Source organism: Diabrotica virgifera, chromosome 6 (genome assembly GCF_917563875.1).
Source record: "Diabrotica virgifera virgifera chromosome 6, PGI_DIABVI_V3a".
NCBI lineage: Eukaryota > Metazoa > Arthropoda > Insecta > Coleoptera > Chrysomelidae > Diabrotica > Diabrotica virgifera.
The window spans coordinates 240,219,539-240,239,770 of record NC_065448.1 but is presented as its reverse complement, the minus strand read 5'-3'; positions in this window follow the sequence as shown (position 1 = coordinate 240,239,770).

Sequence of the window (20,232 nt, the reverse complement as noted above, 5' to 3'; positions counted from 1 at the left end):
ATATCAAAGTTTAGGTGGGTACAAAAGATATTTTCAAGAAAGTATCCAAATCATACAAGGGGATCATTGTTTAAATAATTAAAAAGGGGTCATTTTTGCAAAAAAATTATTTTTTTACTGCTGAGGTCATTAAATTACCGATGAAGGTCTATGGGATTTTTTTCTGCAAAGTTGAAGGGTAAGTCTTTCACATAAGTCTTACTAAATTAAATTTGACCCCCTATTTATTTAAATAATTGTATATAAAACTTTAAAAACAAATTTGCAAAAAATTATTTTTAGCGTTTTAAATAAGCACTATAAAATATCTTATTTCACAGACTAAGTTGCGCTATGTTATCAGTATTAAGAAAAAAAAAATGGTCCAAAAATATTTAATATTTTTTGAGATATTGAATTTGTTTATTAAATGTTACTCTATTTTCTATTGCAAAAACGCGGTTGTTGCCAAAGAAATATTCACCTGTATTAAATCTTATTATTTTTATTTTTATGTATATTTTTAATAAATGTATTGATAAATTCAAATTTCAATTAAACTTCCCCCTAAAATGACATTTGAAAATTATTCAAATTTATTTATAACTTGTTTTTTTAATAACGTCGCGGCGATTAAAGATTTTGAAATGCCGTTTCGATAATTGGGTTCCTGGGAATTTTTCACTAATTAACAAATTTTTTTGTCTTTTTTTCCTCTCCTTTTTTTTCTTGGAGTTATATTATTACTTTTAGGGTTAAGCTTCATTAAGACTGTCGAAACTCTAAGTTGTAGATTCTAGACATAAAAATATTAAGATTGGTCTAAAATCACTTAAATAAAATGTGGCTACTTACTGAGTTACAGGGTGTTTTATTTCAAAATTTAAAAATTATTTTTACCAATTACTTTCAAACTATTTGACATATCCTTATCATACTTGGCAGAAAGTGTATGTACTATACAGTCTACTAAACTGTGATAAATAAAAGTTTCTGCCTACTACCAGAGGCGTAGGACAGGGGATAGTTAATGGTTGACCCTTCCCAAATTCTACGCCACTGAGGGAATTACTATTTTAGCGAAATTTTTCGATTCTCCAATACTTTCTATGTAAATAATATACTCTTTACTGGTAACGATTAAGTCACTACTTTTCGAGATATTGGACGTTAAAAATGAAACGGCATAGTTATTTTGATTCATTCATTTTAAACTTCCAATATCTCTCAAACTGATGGCTTTATCAATACCAATAAAATTATTGACATACAAAGTATTGGAGAATCGAAAAATTTCGCTAAAATAGTAATTCACTCAGTGGCGTAGAATTTGGGAAGGGTCAATCATTCACTATCCCCTGTCGTACGCCTCTGGCACTAGCTAGAAACGTTTATTAATCACAATTTAGTAGGGTGTATAATAGCCACACTTTCTAACAAGTATGATAAGGATACGTCAAATAGTTTTAAAGTACTTGGTAAAAATAATGTTTAAATTTTTAAATAAAACACCCTGTAACTCAGTAAGTAGCCACATTTTATTTAAGAGATTTTAGTTAAATCTTAATATTTTTAGGTCTAGAATCTACAACTCAGAGATTCGATATTCTTATATCCGTAACTCCAAGAAAAAAAAGAAGAAGAAAAAACGACAAAAAAATTTTGTTAATTAGTAAAAAATTCCCAGGAACCCAATTATCGAAACGACATTTCTAAATACTTAATCCCCGCGACGTTATTAATAAAAACAAATTTTAAACAAATTTGAATAATTTTCAAATGCAATTTTAGGGGGGAGTTTAATTGAAATTTGAATTAATCAATACATTTATCGAAAATATATATAAAAATAAAAATAATGACATCTTAAGCAGGTGAATATTTCTTTGGCAACAACCGCGTTTTTGCAATTTAAAATATAGTAACATTTAATAAACAAATTCAATATCTCAAAAAATATTAAATATTTTTGGAAAAATAACATACTGCAACTTAGTCTGTAAAAAAAGATATTTTATAGTGCTTATTTAAAACGCTAAAAATAATTTTTTACAAATTTGTTTTTAAAGTTTTATATACAATTATTTAAATAAATAGGGGGTCAAATTTAATTTAGTAAGTCTTATGTGAAAGATTTACCCTTCAACTTTGCAGAAAAAAATACCATAGATCTTCATTAACAAGTGAATTACCTCAGCAGTTAAAAAAGTATATTTTTTGCAAAAATGACCCCTTTTTAATTTTTTAAACAATGACCCCCTTGTATGATTTGGATACTTTCTTGAAAATATCTTTTGTACCCACCTAAACTTTGATATAAAATTTGTTTTAACCTGTACGAATTTACATTTTGACTTTTTTTTTTATTTTATTAGGCTATAAGTAAAATTTATTATATTATGTTATTAAAATAAATCGATACTTTTTGAATTATTAAAGATCAAATATTTGTCTGTTTAAGAGCACATGCGTGAAGTTACGGATGATAAAAAACATATTAATTAATTATATGTTACTAAAATATTATTTTTATATTATTTCGATATTATACATTTAGCAAAAAGTGTATTCGAATATGTCAAATGTACCTATTATTGGACACCCCCCAGTTTCTGGACATATTCAGTTTATATTGATAAAAAAAATTCAATTAAATATCGAAGTAATATAAATATATTTTACTAACATACAATTAATTAATATGTTCTTTTTATCATCCGAAACTTCACTTATATGCTCTTAAATAAACAAATCTTTGATCTTTAATACCTCAAAAAGTATTGATTTATTTTAATAACATGATATAACAAATTTTACTTAAAATTTGTCCCTCCATCGCTTTGTGGGGTTATTTTTAATAAAATTGTTTTCACCCGCGAGAAGGGGTGGTATTCACCACCAGGGTAAAAGTGCAAGTTGGCACCAAATCAGTTTTATTTCTTGAGGTATGCTCTAACTAGTCACCAATTTTTATGCAAATTGATGGAGATTTAACAAAATAGGAGGTGAAACCTTTAATGACTGCACTAACTTTCCCCTTTCATCCCTTATTGCTACTTTCTGTATCCACTGAGGTGTCAGCCTGAAAGGGGTCATAATTGTCAATATACAATGGACACATTTCACAGGAAAAACTCCATATTACTTATGACGATGATTTTTCGGCTCTAGCTCTCCGTCTATAATTTCCATTGATGTAATATGACACAACATTTATAGACGTGGCATTCTCCCTATTCTACTTTGCAAAATACATATAGTGTCACAACACTTGCTTATACATTTGACGCACTGTCCGTCAACGTGTTAAGGTGGTTCGGCTATGTTCTTAAGGTACTGGTACACTTAAGCAGACCAAAAATAATCATTTTTTTCAAGAATTTTTTTCTCAGAACCTTTATTAAAAAGATCATAAAACTTTTTACATATTAATATCTAACTCTTAGAGAGTACAAAAAATATATATTTTTTCATTTATGCACGTACACTAATATTGTAGAGGGCGCAAAAGTCAAGGCCTCAAAAAATGATAACGGACAGTTAGTCTCAGGATTGGGATATCTGAAGCAAAAAAATCGTACTGTATTTGAAAAAGGAAGGTTTCTTACGTGACAATTTACCACAATTTGACCAAAAAATATTAAATAAATATTTTTTAACCATGAAAAAATGAAGAAAACGGGCAATTTTTTCATAAAATTTTTTCAAATTTCCGTAAAATCTTTTTTTTACGGAATTTTTCACTAATGGTGGTAAATTGTTACGTAAGAAACCTTCCTTTTTCAAATGCGGTATGATTTTTGATTTCAGAGATCCCAATCCTGAGATTAATCCTTTACAATATTAGTTTACATTCATAAATGAAAAAAAGATATAATTTTTGTATTCTTTAAGAGTTAGATATTGATAAGTGTGTAAAAAATTTTATGTTCATTTTTAATAAGGGTTCTGAGAAAAAAATTCGTAAAAAAACGCTTATTTTTGGTCTTCTAAAATGTACTAGGTACTACCTACCTTAAGCGCCCAATAAGAAAGAATTGTTAGACCGTGGGTTCCTGGAAGGAGTAGGAGAGGAAGATCAAAGAAGACCTGGTGGGCACTGAAATTCTTGTTGTATTGTTTGTGAAAGACAAGTTACATTTTCCTACTAGAGAGGAGTTTGTACCCCAAACCTAACGCCCCGGGTGCGCCACTGCCCATAATACGATATTTGAGGAGTGTAAAATCAAAGGCGGCAATCTCCAATTTTTCATGTTTTGAGTTAGGGACGCCATCTGTTGTGTTTTTTTATTATCTGTTAGATAAAACTATTTATAAGAACCAAAAGAGGTGTTAATTGTATAAAAATCGCAGTGAAAAATTCATATTGGGATCAAAAGCGGCAATATTCATAGCTGAGTGCGTACCAAACACGGCAACCTCCGCTGCGGCCAATAAGAACCAAGTAGCGCCCGCACGTGATCAACACATCGTTAGATTTGCCGTAATATCGTGCTATGAAAATTTGTTTTAGTTTTGGGAGTCGTTACATTGGTTTTGTGCTTTTCCTAATTGTGCCTAAGAAATTAGTTTTATTTACAAAAAAAGTATTAATTTTTTATCATGGAAGTTAATGCGTCTCCTGTTACACCAACAAAGGCAAGGAAGCGAATAAGACAACCTGAAAAATGGAAGAAAACGTTGCAAAACGTCTAAGGTGAGTACATTATTTGTGAATGTTTTGATTGCATGTGAATATATACCCGAAATCCCGGATATTTTGGTTTAAGTAAATATGCATATCAATAATAATTGCTTTTATATATTATTGTTCAATATAAAATATATTTTTCTTGAATAAGTAACCGGCTCTCTGGTGTTTTATTAGTTTTAAACCTGGCAATATCCTTATAGATCATTTTCATATCCGTCAATCTCCAAACACTGCAAACAAAAACGGCAATCTCCAAACTAAAATATTAAAAAAAAGAAAAGAAATAATTTCTTAAGCTCTTCGTTCTGGACATCCGATCACAAACAAAATTTTTTATAATTCTTCATCAGTTTTATTGTTTTAAGTTAATTTTGTTAGTTTCTACAGTTTTTCGCGGTTTCCCAAAATTATGCAAATGGGAGATTGCCGACTTTGATTTTACACCCCTCATTTAAAACACTACAAAATGCTTGTAAATAATACTTATTTTACAAACCAAACAATTTTATGTTTTACTCAAGTTAGTTTTATTCTTATATGATAGGTATATTTTGCATATTTTATCGAATCCCCTAAACTTTGTAATAATTTCTACTTTTTTCCTCTTAATACTAATATTCCGCCATGATATAAAATGGTAGTCGAAATGTCGCGCCACCTAACATTTGGTGTCCTAAACATGATGGCCGTGTTTTCAGTTTGCTTCAAAATGTATTCTCTATCTGTTTGCAGCTGCCATCTGCTTAGAAATTAGTATATAGGTATGATTAATAATAATTATGATTATTATTATTATCTTATGAGATTATGAGACATGAGTACTTACATGTGCTGGACATCCAGTAAAAAAACAAAATAAAAATTGAAGACCACCCAGTGGTGGATCTACGGGGAGGGAAAAAGGAGAAATATCCCTACTAACAAGGACCAAAATTAAAGAAAAAAATTATTGAAACATAAAAAAGTTTGGCTTATTGAAACTTAAACACACTAGTTAGGAGAATTATGGGAATTTTAATCATTCAAGTTATTATCTATGTCTTTTATGTAGTTTGGGATTTTCTTTTTTATATCTTTTTGGTTTGTGTTTCATTGTTCCCTCCTAAGGTAAATTTCCCCTCTCAAGGCAAATGTCTATGTCTAGATCCGTCACTGAGACCCTGAGACCACCAAAAATTAAATATTGCTTGTTAGAATATACATGTTGTGAAGCCGCTCCCGTATGTAAAAATTTCTCGTTCAGTTTCTTTGCGCATTCCTGTTCAAAAATGTCCCCTTTAAACAAATCAGAAGGAAGTGTGCCGGGTGAAATTGTTGGGCAGACATTGTTCAAACAATTTTTTTAAACAAATTCAAAATAAGTAGGTATCACCTGTTTTTTCTCCGGAAAATATTTTTAGGTTTTTTGGTTTTTTAGGTTTTCTTGTCATTTTTCTCAAAAGTTGATAGTTTTTGAGTTATTGATTTGAAATTTGAAAAATGTAAAAGTACCCATTTTCGAGGCTTGAAAACTCGTATCTAAATTATTGTTTTTGAAGTTATCAACCAAAACACAGATACTGACGGAATGAGACATTATTGTATCACTTGCGAGTAGAAAATGTATGGTTAGGGGTAGGTGGGGGAATACTGCGCGCCGGGAATACCGCGTACCATGTTTCTCGCTCTCTGAGAATTATTATAAAATTTCGGCTAGTGCTGATCTCTACCGGTCAACCATCCAAATAATGTCGATTATTGCAAATTCTGTAAAGTTCACACCCGTGGCGCTAATATGCATTTATCTGTTTACAACGTGGCCGTTATAATATTTTACTACGACAAAATAAGCAAGGTAAGCCAAAATGTTCAACTGATTTAGTTGTTTTTGAGTTTTTGTAAATCTATGGTGTCTTAGCCTTTGTTTAACCATAATTTATCTCACATTAATTGCCCCACTTTTTTATATTTATTATTGTTTGGAAAATATACGTGAGGGATAATACCGCGCTGTTTATACCCATGTTGAGTTATGTGGTAAAATATTTATAATACTTTATTATTTTACTTTACATAGATTTTGTTGATTAATGGCTTTTATTTGGGCCTTTTTTAGCTTATGATATTAATTAATTTTTTTATATTACCAATAATTGTTTATCAAAATAGACAATAAGTTTGTTGCGCAGTTTTAATTAAAAGTTTAAGTTTTTTGTTTGTTTAAAAAATTTGTTTAAACAGTTTGCAAATATTTTGTGTTTTTTTAATACGTATTTACATAAATATCATAAAATCTGTCATACATTTTGAACGCGCGATATTGCCCCACTCTGTGCGTGAAATTACCCCACGGGTGGGGAATATCGCGCAAATGCACTAGTGTAGAAAAAATATTATTATTATTTAACTGTTTGAATAGAACGAAATTGAGCATAGGCAAGTTTTGGCCAATACCATACTCAACAGGCCAATGCAAATTTATTTTCAGAATCAGTTTTAGTTGCTCGTAATCACCTTTTCCGCTTAAGTGCGCGATATTCCCCCACCTTTCCCTATATTGATGGAGACGATCTTGTGTTTTCGTCAAAATCCAAGTTCAAAATCCAAAATTCACTGCATTCCGAAATGGCTGATTTTTTCTCCGCAGATTCTATAATCGTTTGATGTATAATTTTTAGAAACAATTTTAAAATACGGCTCATTAAGCTGATGATCCGGAAATCACTGGTGCCTTCTAATAGATGTAAAAGATCGAATAACAATATTTCATGCTGGATCAGTAAATGGATGGGTTGCAAATGCCATATTCTTGCCTCGATTACCATGACAACACAACTTCCGATATATATAAAAACTGGTTTAATATAAGTAAATACTCAACATCCCCCTATGGAGTCATATCATGGATAATGCATCCTATAGCGGGCAATTAAATGAAATTTTCAGTTCATGCGATACGAAAATAATTTAGAATTATCATTTATATAATAATGATATTTATTTTCACGTAGAAAAAGAAACGAGAACAGAAAAAGAAACGAGAACAAAAATAGGTGAATTGGCTGTGAGTTTCGACGGTAGCGCTATCTCGCGGTTTGAAACTTATACTTTTCTGATAAAATTTATGTATGTGAAATATACAAAACGAGAAAAATAGATACTTATCTAGAAAGACACAAATTATGAACTGAAATATTATTGTAACCTGATTATTAAACGAATACACAGAATTAATAGTAAAATTAATTATGTTTTTTTTTATTTTATTCATTATAATTTTAATATTTAATATATAAGTTCTTGCGACTGGATGACTGCTTACGCAAGAGACCATTGAGAAAAAGAATAAGTTTATAGTTTATATGAATTATGAATTATTTAACATTTTAAAGGTTACCTCTGTTTATTTTTGTGTGCTTACTGCTTTGCTTATTAAAATTTGTAATTTGTATGAATTGTAATTTGTTTGAATTCTATCAAAATGGATATTAAACATTATACTGGATTCCAGTCTTATTTCCCAGCATGATATCCAATTTCAATCAGCAACACCAAAAAAGGAAAGGATTTAGTTGATGCAGGACATGTACGCAATGTTTCCGAATATAATAACTGCATCCAGTACTGTTATATTCAATATTTTTACATGAATCAATACAACAGCAGCAATATCTTGTTTTCTTTTTTGAAAAATCCATATTATCCGCCATTTCAGTTTATGAAGTTTATCAAATGCACAAAACAAAACTGCCAACTGCCACTAACACAGCGTTGCCACATTTTATTTAGAAAATCTACTGTAAGTTTAGCTTACTAAAATCTACTTATCAAAAATTAAAATATACTATAAAACTTGTATTAATATATTTGTATATAATTTAGGACTTTTTATAATAAAAATAACAGCTGACTAACTAGAAATTTTTTTTATTTAGCTAATGCCTCGACAACTAATGGGCATTGGCATGGTGATGGTACAGTGGATTTTACCAATCAGGTAGCTAGTGTTAAGTCGACTTTACACTACATGATTTATCATGTGATTTGTCATATGATTTTTCCCATGACGAGCCGCATGACAATGCTTATGACAAAGCGAGCCGTATAAACAATGCAAAATCATATGACAAATCACACAGTGTAAACATGTAAATTTCAATCCATGACCAAATCATATGAGAAATCACATGATAAATCATGTAATGTAAAGTCGACTTTATGTGTAGTGTGTGTGTGTTGAGTAAGTGTCTTGTTACTTTGCAAAGTCGAAGTCATTGTCTTTGCAGAGACGCTATTTGTATCCGAACGTCTGCGGTCCCTCCGGTGGGTACCGATCCCACAAGGATAGAAATTATTTTCATTTATTAATTTATAATAAACGAAAAATTCTCTACCCTGGTGAGATTCGAACTCACGACCATTCGGACCTTTCGATCCAAAGGTAGGCGCTCTTACCACTGAGCCACAGAGGGAGTTTAACTAGAAATTAATATGACTGTTTGTAAACAAAAACCAAACTTTTTTATATCTTAACTGGGGAACAAAATGACCAATTATAATTAATTTTTATCAGTTTCATATTTAATATTTGTATATAATATTTTGTCATCCACTGATTTTAACATCTGCATGTCTGTAGTTACAAAGTTACATTTATTATAATTAGGCCCGGTCTTTTCACCTCCAAATAAATATGTATTAGGAAGTTTATCCCACAGATTACATGTAAATCTGTCAAATAAACCTCCGAATAACTTTTATTCGGAGGTGAAAAGACCGGGCCTTAGATATTTTAGTTTTCCATCGTTAGCTTCTAACAGGCTCACCGAATGCCAGAACTCTTCAATAACACCTGAAATAGGTACTGATTGCACTGCTACTTGAAATCTCCAAGTTTGTTACACCAGAATCCAGTTTCATTTCTGTTTAATCATCATCTACGTCCTGAATCTTATTTTCGGTAATGACATTGGGAAATTGTAACAAAATGTCTAAAAATTAATTTAGAAATGGGGTAAATACTATTAAAAAGCAAATTTTATTTTAGTCATAAGAAAATGTTGAAATATACCAAAAATCTACTAAAAAATATTGCCTACTAGAATTTTTTAAAAAATATCAAAAATCTACCAAAAAAGTAGAAATCAATGTGGCAACGCTGCATAACAGCGCTGGAGAAAACCGTCAAATCCCCTCTCCTCTCCCCATGGCGCGCCATTTAAATTTATCAGATAAATGCACAAAACTGCCACTAACAGCGCTGGCGAAAGCTGTCAAATCCCCTCTACCCATCGGCTCATGGCCAATACCATCATGGATTCAGAGAAGATAAGTCAACAATAGATGCAATACACATTGTAACGCAAATCGTCGAAAAAAGTTACAAGCACGGAATAGATCTACATATACTGTTTATTGACTACAAGCAAGCCTTTCACAGTGTAATAAGGGACGAGCAAATTAATGATATGAATATGAATCAACTAGGCATTCAAGAAAAACTAGTAAGTCTCACGAAAATGGCGATGAAGGAATCAAAGGTACGAATCTAAACAAGGGAAGGCCCGTCAGATGAAGTACAAAAATGGTGGTAGGTGTCAGATAGGGAGACTCCCTGTCAACAACATTATTTAACATTGCCATAGAGGGGGCAGTAAGAGCAGCCAAAATTATGGGAACTATATAGAATTTTCAGCCCAACTGATAGCGTATGCAGACGATATTGCACTGGTTACTATAGATCTAAAAACCATGCAGAATATAATATTAATACTAGATAAAGAAGCAAAGAAGAGAGGGCTAGTAATAAACCAAATCAAAACGAAATACCTCAAGTGCTCAAGAGAGAATACGAACATCGAGAAAGAAATTAAGCTTGGTGCATATATACATTTGAAACAGTACACCGTTTCAGATACTTGGGAGTTGGGAGTGATGGTGAATGGCAGAAATGATAGAACGGATGAAATAAATTAACGCATCCTACTGGGTAATAAAACCTACTGGAAACTACCAAAAATTCTTGAAAGGAAAGCACATTAATAAGACAACCAAATTAAAAATTTACAAGACTGCAATCAGGCCAATAATCACCTATGGTGCAGAGACGATGTGCCTAACACAAAAAGATGAAATGAGGTTAGAAATCTTAGAGAGAAAGATAATTCGACAAATAATGGGACCGGTGAGGATAAGTGTACGCGAATTTAGAAGATTAACCAATGAAGAAATTAAAGACGTCATCCAGGGTGAAGACATAATCAAGTTCGTGTGAAGGCGCAAAAGCTCAGGTGGCTGGGACACACAGAAAGAGCTAACCCAGATTCTACAGTCTGGAGACCAACAACAAAGAGACCAAAGGAAAGACCCAAAACAAGATAAAGAGATCAAGTCTTAGGAGACATAAAGAAGCTGAGAATCTACAATTGGAAGGAGCGCTGTAAGGACCGAAAAGAATGCGGACTGATTCTCCGCAATAAATGAATCAGAGAGCCCAAAAGGGCGGCAAACACTCCGTCGGGAGTGAATACGCCATGATGATGTTGATTTTCACGTAAACTGTCATTGAAAAAAGAATACTTTTGTGATAATTATGCCGAAATTATGGGTTACATGGTTTTAAGACTTCCTCCACATCACTGTGTAGGTACTTTTGGTATCCAATCCAACAGTATGTGGCATTAACTAAGTCAGGTGTTCGAAGAAATAATACTTCTTCGCGTTTAAATGAATTTTTAGACGTACGCCATCGAAATAAACATTTTTTTTACAAAAACTACTAAATGAATATCGCTTCTACAAAAAGCTTTATAATCTTTAAATCTTCAAGAAATAGTAGATACGAGTATTTTGACAGGAATAAATGGTTTCTGCCTCGCTGAAAACATGGATCCAAATATTACGAATATGGAAAAACATGGACCTCGAAAACGGGAATAATTTCGAAAGCATGGACCCAAAAAACCACTAATTTTAAATTAAATTTAAATTAAAAATTAAATTAATTAAAAAAGGGAGCATGGCACTTGGGGACTGCCGACAGAAGTGAATGATTCTTATAGCTCTTTATTATGTTATAAAGGTTAATAAAATTCGATTCAATTCTGTTCGTTACTATTCGATACTATTCGATACTATTCGATATTATTCGATTATATTCGCTTTTATTCGATTTGAATCCATTCGATTCGATTCAGTCAGTCATTCCATATGTGGTAATTATACACATTATACCTTAAGAAGAAGAAGAACAAATATCCCATAGCGAATAGAATTCTTGAAAATTTTTTACCTTAAAATCTGCATTACATATACAACGAAAAGAGTCATAAGAGAAATCGAAAATCCATCACCTTCGTACGAAAAAGAGGAAAACATTACATTATGATGGGGTAAGTACAAATAAATGTACAGAAATTGAAATAGCCAGGAATAGATAATACTCCAACTGAACTGCTAAGGATGGAATTCCGTAAATAAAAAAAATTATCCTAAACACACTAAATTACAAAATTAAATAAACCTAAATTAAATCTTTTTATTTACATTTTTTGATTTTGTCTCCTTTTCTATAACACAAACATGTACTTAAATCCGAAACTAGGCTAGATTTTGCTTATAAATTATTACCTAATATAATAATACCTACAGCACGACTAGATTTACAAATTATATAGATGGGAATTTATTTCTCTTTTGATTATATGTTTAACATTAATTTGGCGCAGAAAACCAAATTACTGTACCCTAGTAGTATCGATATTCAAATGTGTATTGTTCGTCAATAAGTTTATTAACTTTACATTCAACTCTGTTTAGCCAAGAATAATATAGTGCCAGAATTTATAATTAAACAAATAACTGAGAAGAAAAACTAAACGCAGGAGAACATGCTGCCAAAGGACGCACTGCCCGACTGAAGGATAAAATATGGAATCACGAGTTACAAAAATGGAGACCATGGTTAGGAAGAAGAAGTAGAGGAAGGCCACAAATGAGGTGGGCTGATGACATAAAGAAGTTTGGAGGACACCAGTGGCGGCCCGTGAGGTAGTGCCATAGAGCCATGGCACTACCTTGCTAACTATCCATAAACATATTTTTTATCTTCAAAACTTTTTAGTTCCTATTAATTTTTTTGTGTGTATTTCTTTTGATCTTCATAAATTATATAAAATATGGCAACTATGGGCGCAATACAATCCCTGCCGACAGCGGAGAGCATTCGACAGGAGAATCTCCTTCGCGCCGAAGTCAGTACTGGCACGAGTAAAGAGAGAAAGATTTTACGAGCATTATATGTAAGTGACAGAGAAAGAGCTATATTGGACTATTAGTATACCTTAACATTAGAATCTCTGTGCCAGGCACGAGGGTATGAAGCCAGGTCTATTTATTTTGAGTTTCTTTACGTGCTGGTTTGTCGCTTTTATTATGTATATTTTCTGTTAAAAAGTTTTTGTATTTATAATTAAACTTTTAGTGCATCATGATCGTGGGTATTTTGATAATATTTTGATTATTTATTAAGTTTAATTTATTAACTGACAATAAAGATTAGTATTTTAAAAAATTTTTTGGTGGTTTTTCGCTAGAAAAAAAAAACTACAAATGTTATAAGGTGTTGTGGAGCTTTCGAGTTAGCTTTAAGAGGTCACGACGAAAAAGAAAATTCAGAAAATAGAGGCATATTTAAGGAGCTGTTCAATTTTAGTGCCGAATTAGACAACGACTTAAAGGTTCATATTATTCAAAGTACCAGATCTTTCAAAGGTCTACCTTCTCCGGACATTTAGTTGCTTCTAATTTATTTATTTCGGAGACGTTTTCTGCTTATAAGCATCGGTTCTCCGAATCATTTCTTAATGAACCATGGAGACAATTTTAATTTTTAAGCAAAACTCGGTTTAAAACTGAATTAGAAGTAGGTACTGTATTAGCGAGACGAATTAAGTACTACCTCTGGGGCTGTTTCGCTATCGGTTTTATTGTAGAGGGAAGGTTTAAAAAGCACATTTGAAGAAACTATTAAACTTTTAAGTATTTTAGTTACCATTCCTATATCAACATCTGAAGCAGAACGCTGTTTTTCGATGTTTACATCGAAACCTAGTGCTTTAGGTATGCTATCTGCAGAAAAGCATTTTGTAAATTGTATTGATAATTTTAATTATAAAGTCATTGAAAACTTTGCAACCAAAAAATAGAAGAATGAACTTCATATATCGTAAACTTTAAAAGTGACATTACAAAAATTTGTGTATGTGTGTGAATAATGAAATAGTATTATTTTTATAAATTGGTAAATAGAGACTAAATCGTAATAACAATTTTCAAGCACTATCAGCAGTAAATGCTGGTGGTAGGTTAAGAGGTTTTTATTATTAATTAATTTACGGAACTGTTTTGATCAATGTTGGACAATTGCTTGGCACCTCAGATCAATAAACTTAAGATATGTACATAAGATAAAAGTATCCGCGCATATTTTTTTTTAGTTTTTGTTGTCAGTATACCTTTTTTGACAATATCGTGAATCCGTCACTAAAAATTTTGGCGGCTGCCCGAGTTGTGGCACTACCTTCTTAAAGTGGTACGAGCCGCCACTGGAGGACACAACTGGAAGCAAGCGGCGCAATCTGGATCGAATTGGGGAGGCCTAGTTGGATTACTTAAGGCTGAAGAAGAGAAGAAAAAACAAACACACTGATGAAGTTGATTGTAAAAATTATTCACAATAAATTACTTACGTAATACATGACTGAGAAGCACCCGCTTTTGTATTTAATTCAATAGCAATAAATCCAGAAAAGACCCAAGAGGTTATCTTCAAGAAGAGACGAGATAACTCAGAAAAACAGCTAAGAGTGCAAGACAGACCATTCGAATGGTAAAACGAAGCTAAATAACTAGGAGTCAAAATGGACTAAGGACTAAGGTCTAACATTCACACCACATGTTAATGCGACAGTCCAGAAAACAGCAAGGCCAGAGCCGCAATAAGAGGATTCACAGGAAGAAGAAGCAAATTAGCACTTAAAACAAAATTAAGACTGATAAACATCATCATACTACCAAGAATTACATATGCACCTCTTGCACGGAGACACACAAGTCAAAGCAACAAAAAGAAGATCCAAGCAGCACACAACAATTGCCTCAGAGAAGCTGCAGACGTGCCCACATACGTCACCGAACAGTTCCTAGTTAGAGACCTAAAACCAATAAGAGTACTGGATGTGATGGAGGAAAAGCCAGAATAAAATTTTCTGAGCTAGAACATCACCCAAAGCAGATCCTGCAGATATATTAAGGTGTTGTCTTCTTTTTAAGGTTAGTGATTATCATGACTATGTGTATTCTGTTTACAGCTGCTTTAAAAAGCTGGTTAGACGAGCACTTTCTACGATTGCACAGTCATGCCATTCGTTGCTTTCCAAGGCTACGCTTTCCTAAAATCTTTTCCTGCATGATATTCGGCAGAATCTGGTATATTGTTCCTCTCATAACGTGGCCAAGGTATCGGAATTTTCGTATCTTGATTTCATTATTCAGTTCTGTTTCTTTTGAGAGCGTTCGGAATACTTCTTCATTCATGACTCTGTCTACGTAAGATATTCTCAGGATTTTTCTATCTACACCGAGAGAAAAAAATTCTTGACATAAAAAACTTTATTTATATTTAAGAAAGATCGACTTGGCCTATTACCTAAGAAATATATCTTTGTATGTAATATATAATTTTCTAAAATATTTCAGATAGATTTTATTATAGCCAAAGAAATATATATCTTAAACATGATTGAACTATCACTTTCTGGCCAACTTCAAACCCATTTATCAGAAAGAAATTACACTTGATGTTAATTGATTTTATTGGTCATAAGAATATATTTTGTTGACATTACAAAATTATTCTTTCTGAGCAAAAATATTTCTTAGTAAGGAATATTATTATCTTACTATTAATAATTAATGTATTTAATGTTAAGAAATATATTTCTCAGATTTAATTGTATATTTAGAATTAAGTTAATATTTCTTGAAAATAAAGTGATATTACATACGCCGAAATAAATCATTGTGTTAAGAGTAAACAGTAGCGATCAACAGGTAGCAACAAAATATAACTTCGGGAGGTAGTATCATAAACTTTGGCAACAGTGGTAATCTTTGACATTATCTAAGATTAATATTTTGACAATGTCATAGTTGCGCTAAATGGAAGTAATAGAAAACGATTTTATTATTAATAAATAGATATTTATAAAAATAAACCAAAATGGGTGAAAATTTTATGTTAAGATTGGTATTTAGAATATTTAGAAGTATTTGCATGAAATATCTAATAATAAAACAATAATAAATAATCATTTTTTGTTGTGAAGCGAAACAAATTTCGATTTTCGCATAATTTTGGCACGGTTTTTAATGGAATTTTTCTTGGAAGGTTTCACTTTATTTTTCGTTTGATTTACTTTTTCCATTTTGTTAAACTATTGATAATATTTTTAGAATAAAAAATCATCCTAAAACTTTATATACTCGCATTAGAATTCGAAATATTTTTACGTAAAATATACTTACCTACCTACATATAACTAAAACTCACAATTGACAACAATCTATTCTTTCAAAGAGGCCAACAACTTATACAACAACAACAAATATACAGGGTGTAACAAAAATACAGGTCATAAATTTAATCACATATTCTGGGACCAAAAATAGTTCGATTGAACCTAACTTACCTTAGTACAAATGTGCACATAAAAAAAGTTACAGCCCTTTGAAGTTACAAAATAAACATCGATTTTTTCCAATATATCGAAAACTAATTGAGATATTTTATTGAAAATGGACATGTGCCATTTTTATGGCAGTAGTATCGTAAGAAAAAATTATAGTGAATTTTAGATACCCCATAAAAGTTTTATGGGGGTTTGTTCCTTTAAACCCCCCCCCAAACTTTTGTGTACGTTCCAATTTATTTATTATTGTAGTACCATTAGTTAAACACAATGTTATAAAAACTTTTTTGCCTCTTAGTACTTTTTCGAAAAGTCGAGTTTTTATCGAGATATTTTGAATATTTGTCAAATCCATCACATATTTGTATATGGTTAAGTACGATTATGGAGACTTAATAATATGAACATTTATTTATGATTTACATTTTTAGGTATATTTTGAACCATATTAAAAAAGAAGCCACATCTCGATAAAAGGTGCCTTATCGTAAAAATACAAAGAGGCAAAAAAGTTTTAAAAACACTGTGTTTAACTAATGATATCGCAGTAATAGTTTAATTGGAACGTACACAAACATTTGGGGGGTTTAATGGAACAAAACCCCCATAAAATTTGTATCTAAACATATTAAAAAAGAAGCCGCAACTCGATAAAAACTGCCTGACCGAAAAAATACTTAAAGCCAAAAAAGTTTTAAAAATATTGAATTTAACTAATGGTATCACAATAATAATTTAATTGGAACGTACACAAAAGTTTGGGGGGGGTTTAAGGGAACAAAACCCCCATAAAAGTTTTATGGGGTGCAAAAATTTCACTATAATTTTTTTTAAGATGCTCCTGCCATAAGATTGCCACATGTCCATTTTCGTTAAAAAAACTCTGTTTTCGATATATTTGAAAAAATCGATTTACATTTTGTAACTTCAAAGGGCTGTAACTTTAATTATGTGCATATTCGTACTAAGGTTAGTTAGGTTCATTCGAACTATTTTTGTTCCCAGAATATGTGATTTAATTTATGACCTGTATTTTTGTTACACCCTGTATAATAAATTAACTATCAATAAACACTACTTTCCTATGAAACAACAAAAACGAATTCTTAAATTAACACACTATGTACTGCACTGAACAGATATCGATAAAGATGACAGAACAGATTAGAGAAAATCTGACGCAGGTTTGTCAAAATGACAGTGATTATTTCTCTATGTTGCCTAATTAGTCATTTAGACCCCCCACCCCGGAAATTAAAAAAAATGCTGATTTTTCGTAGCTAGACAAATAAAAATACTTTATTAACGATAAGTTTTGAATGTTTTAATGGCATTCAAAAGTGTTTAAAAAGTGCCTTAAAGCTCACTAACTCACTAACCCTAATTTTTAAAAATGTTCCCACAGAACCCCCGTTACTACCCCTCCACAGAAAGTTCATGTTCCCTCCCCCCCTCCAGAAAATCCGCCCTTGCAAGTTGTAATATCATTACTCGTTCTGACTGAGCAATAAGGCCAGTGAGTGATCTATCTATTGGTAATTGTATATACCAAAATTCCAACTACTATTAACTATTAGATGGGTTTGCTTATTTTCGCTTTTAGAATAGCATAGTATCCCATTGCTTGTGAAGCCTTTTTAATTTAACTCAGACATATGACCTCATTAATTCCGAAAATAGCGATTTTCCGTCTGTCCATTTCTTTTTCTAAATTATATAATTTACCAGTTTCAAATAAACGTCTTACGTTCCACGTCCCAATTTTTAAATGCCCTCTGAGGATTCTTAGGGGCCGTTCAAGTATTACGTACCGCAGGTTGGGGGGGGGGTCAAAAACCTTCAAAAATTGCGTTACGTAATAGTTAAACGCCCATTACAGTACGTTACGTGGGGGGCGGGGCGGGGTTAAAAATCTTCAAAAATCACGTTACGTAATACTTGAACGCTCCCTTAGCATACTCTGGGAAGATGATTATCCTAGGGAAGAGTAATGCAGTGGTGTCCCGTTGCTTTCTTTATCGCAGTCTAAAACCCATAAAGACTTATAGTATCCAATAACAGACCAATCCAGGATTATTTCCCTACGCTCTATCTTGGTATTGACGTTGCTGGTGTCCGGTATCATAGTAGGATATGGGAAAGAAAACTTTGGTAATAAGGTAGGAGAATTAGTCTAGGACATAATTTCTCCCAGATAATAGGAGATTGGGAGATAATTATGACTCACGTGGGCATGGTCTCATCCCTGAAGTAGATCTACCTTCTTCCGGGAACATAAAAAGTGTCTACCTATTACCGCAATTGAATATTTACAAGGTTTGAAATTTTGCTAGTTGTAGGTATAGGACCATTACCATATTATTATACACTGTGTTAACTTGACGATTAGATATAGGGACTTAGAATGGCAATACTGCCGGCTTATAATTTATAGATATGTAAACATTTAAAAGTGTCGGCGGCATGAGCAATCATTAGAGTATCAATTTCATTGCCGGCTTCCCAAATTCAATCAGCTCTGGATTATTATGATTATTTCATTCATAGGAGATTCTGACCAATAGAAAGCTACAGAAATCTGAATTAAATCGATAATTTTTGATAATCTCCTTTCGTTAAGTATATTACGTCAGATGCCCTTCGTTGCTACAAAAAAATACATTCAGTGACATTAATGACAATTAATGTTTTAAAAATTATAAAAGTGATGACTTTCAATCGTCAAATATTTATAAAAACTGTGTGTTTAATGGTACTTACATAAATAAATTACAATAAAATTTTGGTTTTGAACAGTTTTATTCATGAAATAATCGCAACAAATTGCACTCGACCTCTGAAATTAATATAGAATTTTTGCTCTCGTGACACTTTGACATAATTTCACTCGCCTTCGGCTCGTGAAATTAAAACTGTTAAAGTGTCACTCGGGAAAAATTCAATAATTTCAGAGCTCTTGTGCAATTACTACTGATAATTTATTTGACATGTATTTATAAACATTAACAGCCTTATTAATAACACGGACTAACGCCCGACTAACTTTAGTCCGAGGACTAAGTCAATACCATTCATTTTCCCTATTAATAAACAGCGACTAACGATGGACTAAGCTAAACCCTCTCTAGTCTCGGACTAAAATTTAATCCGAGGTAATAGTAGGTTTAAACCGACACTTACTTGACATTTTGTATTCATAACCTTACAAACTTGCTAAATGCATTATTTGCTTTTGCTTGCTTGTATAATAAATATATAATAACATTATTATGTTATTATTGATAATGGAGAGATATTATTTTATTAATGATTTAAGATAATTAATAGACGAATTAAATGAGGATAGAAATCAGCGGAACGATATTCCCCTTGTGAGTCACATCAAAATATACAAAATTATAAAAAAATCTTTAGTTTAGAGGAATTAGAAGGTAAATTTAAAGTCAAATACCGATTTTCAAAAGGTACAGCAGTTAATATGAAATACAAAACAATAATACAATAATATAAAATATAAAACACCAAGTAGCACCTTCTCAGAACGAAATCCAACAAAAATTAATTAAAATTTATGCAGAAATGGCACCGACCGAACAGCTGTTCGGTTTAGAGGAAAGAGAGGTTAAATCCTCTACATTTTCTTCTTTTTCGCAAAATTCTCTCCATTTCTCTTCTTTTTCGCAAGGGTTGCCAACATAAATTTGTTGTAACTAGGACTAAGGAAGGTTTAGTTAGTCCGAGCTTAGTCCGTGTTTATTAATGACAATCTTAAAATGAAGTTAGTACTCGCTTAATCTCGGACTAAGTAGTCCGAGACTAACGTTGGACTAA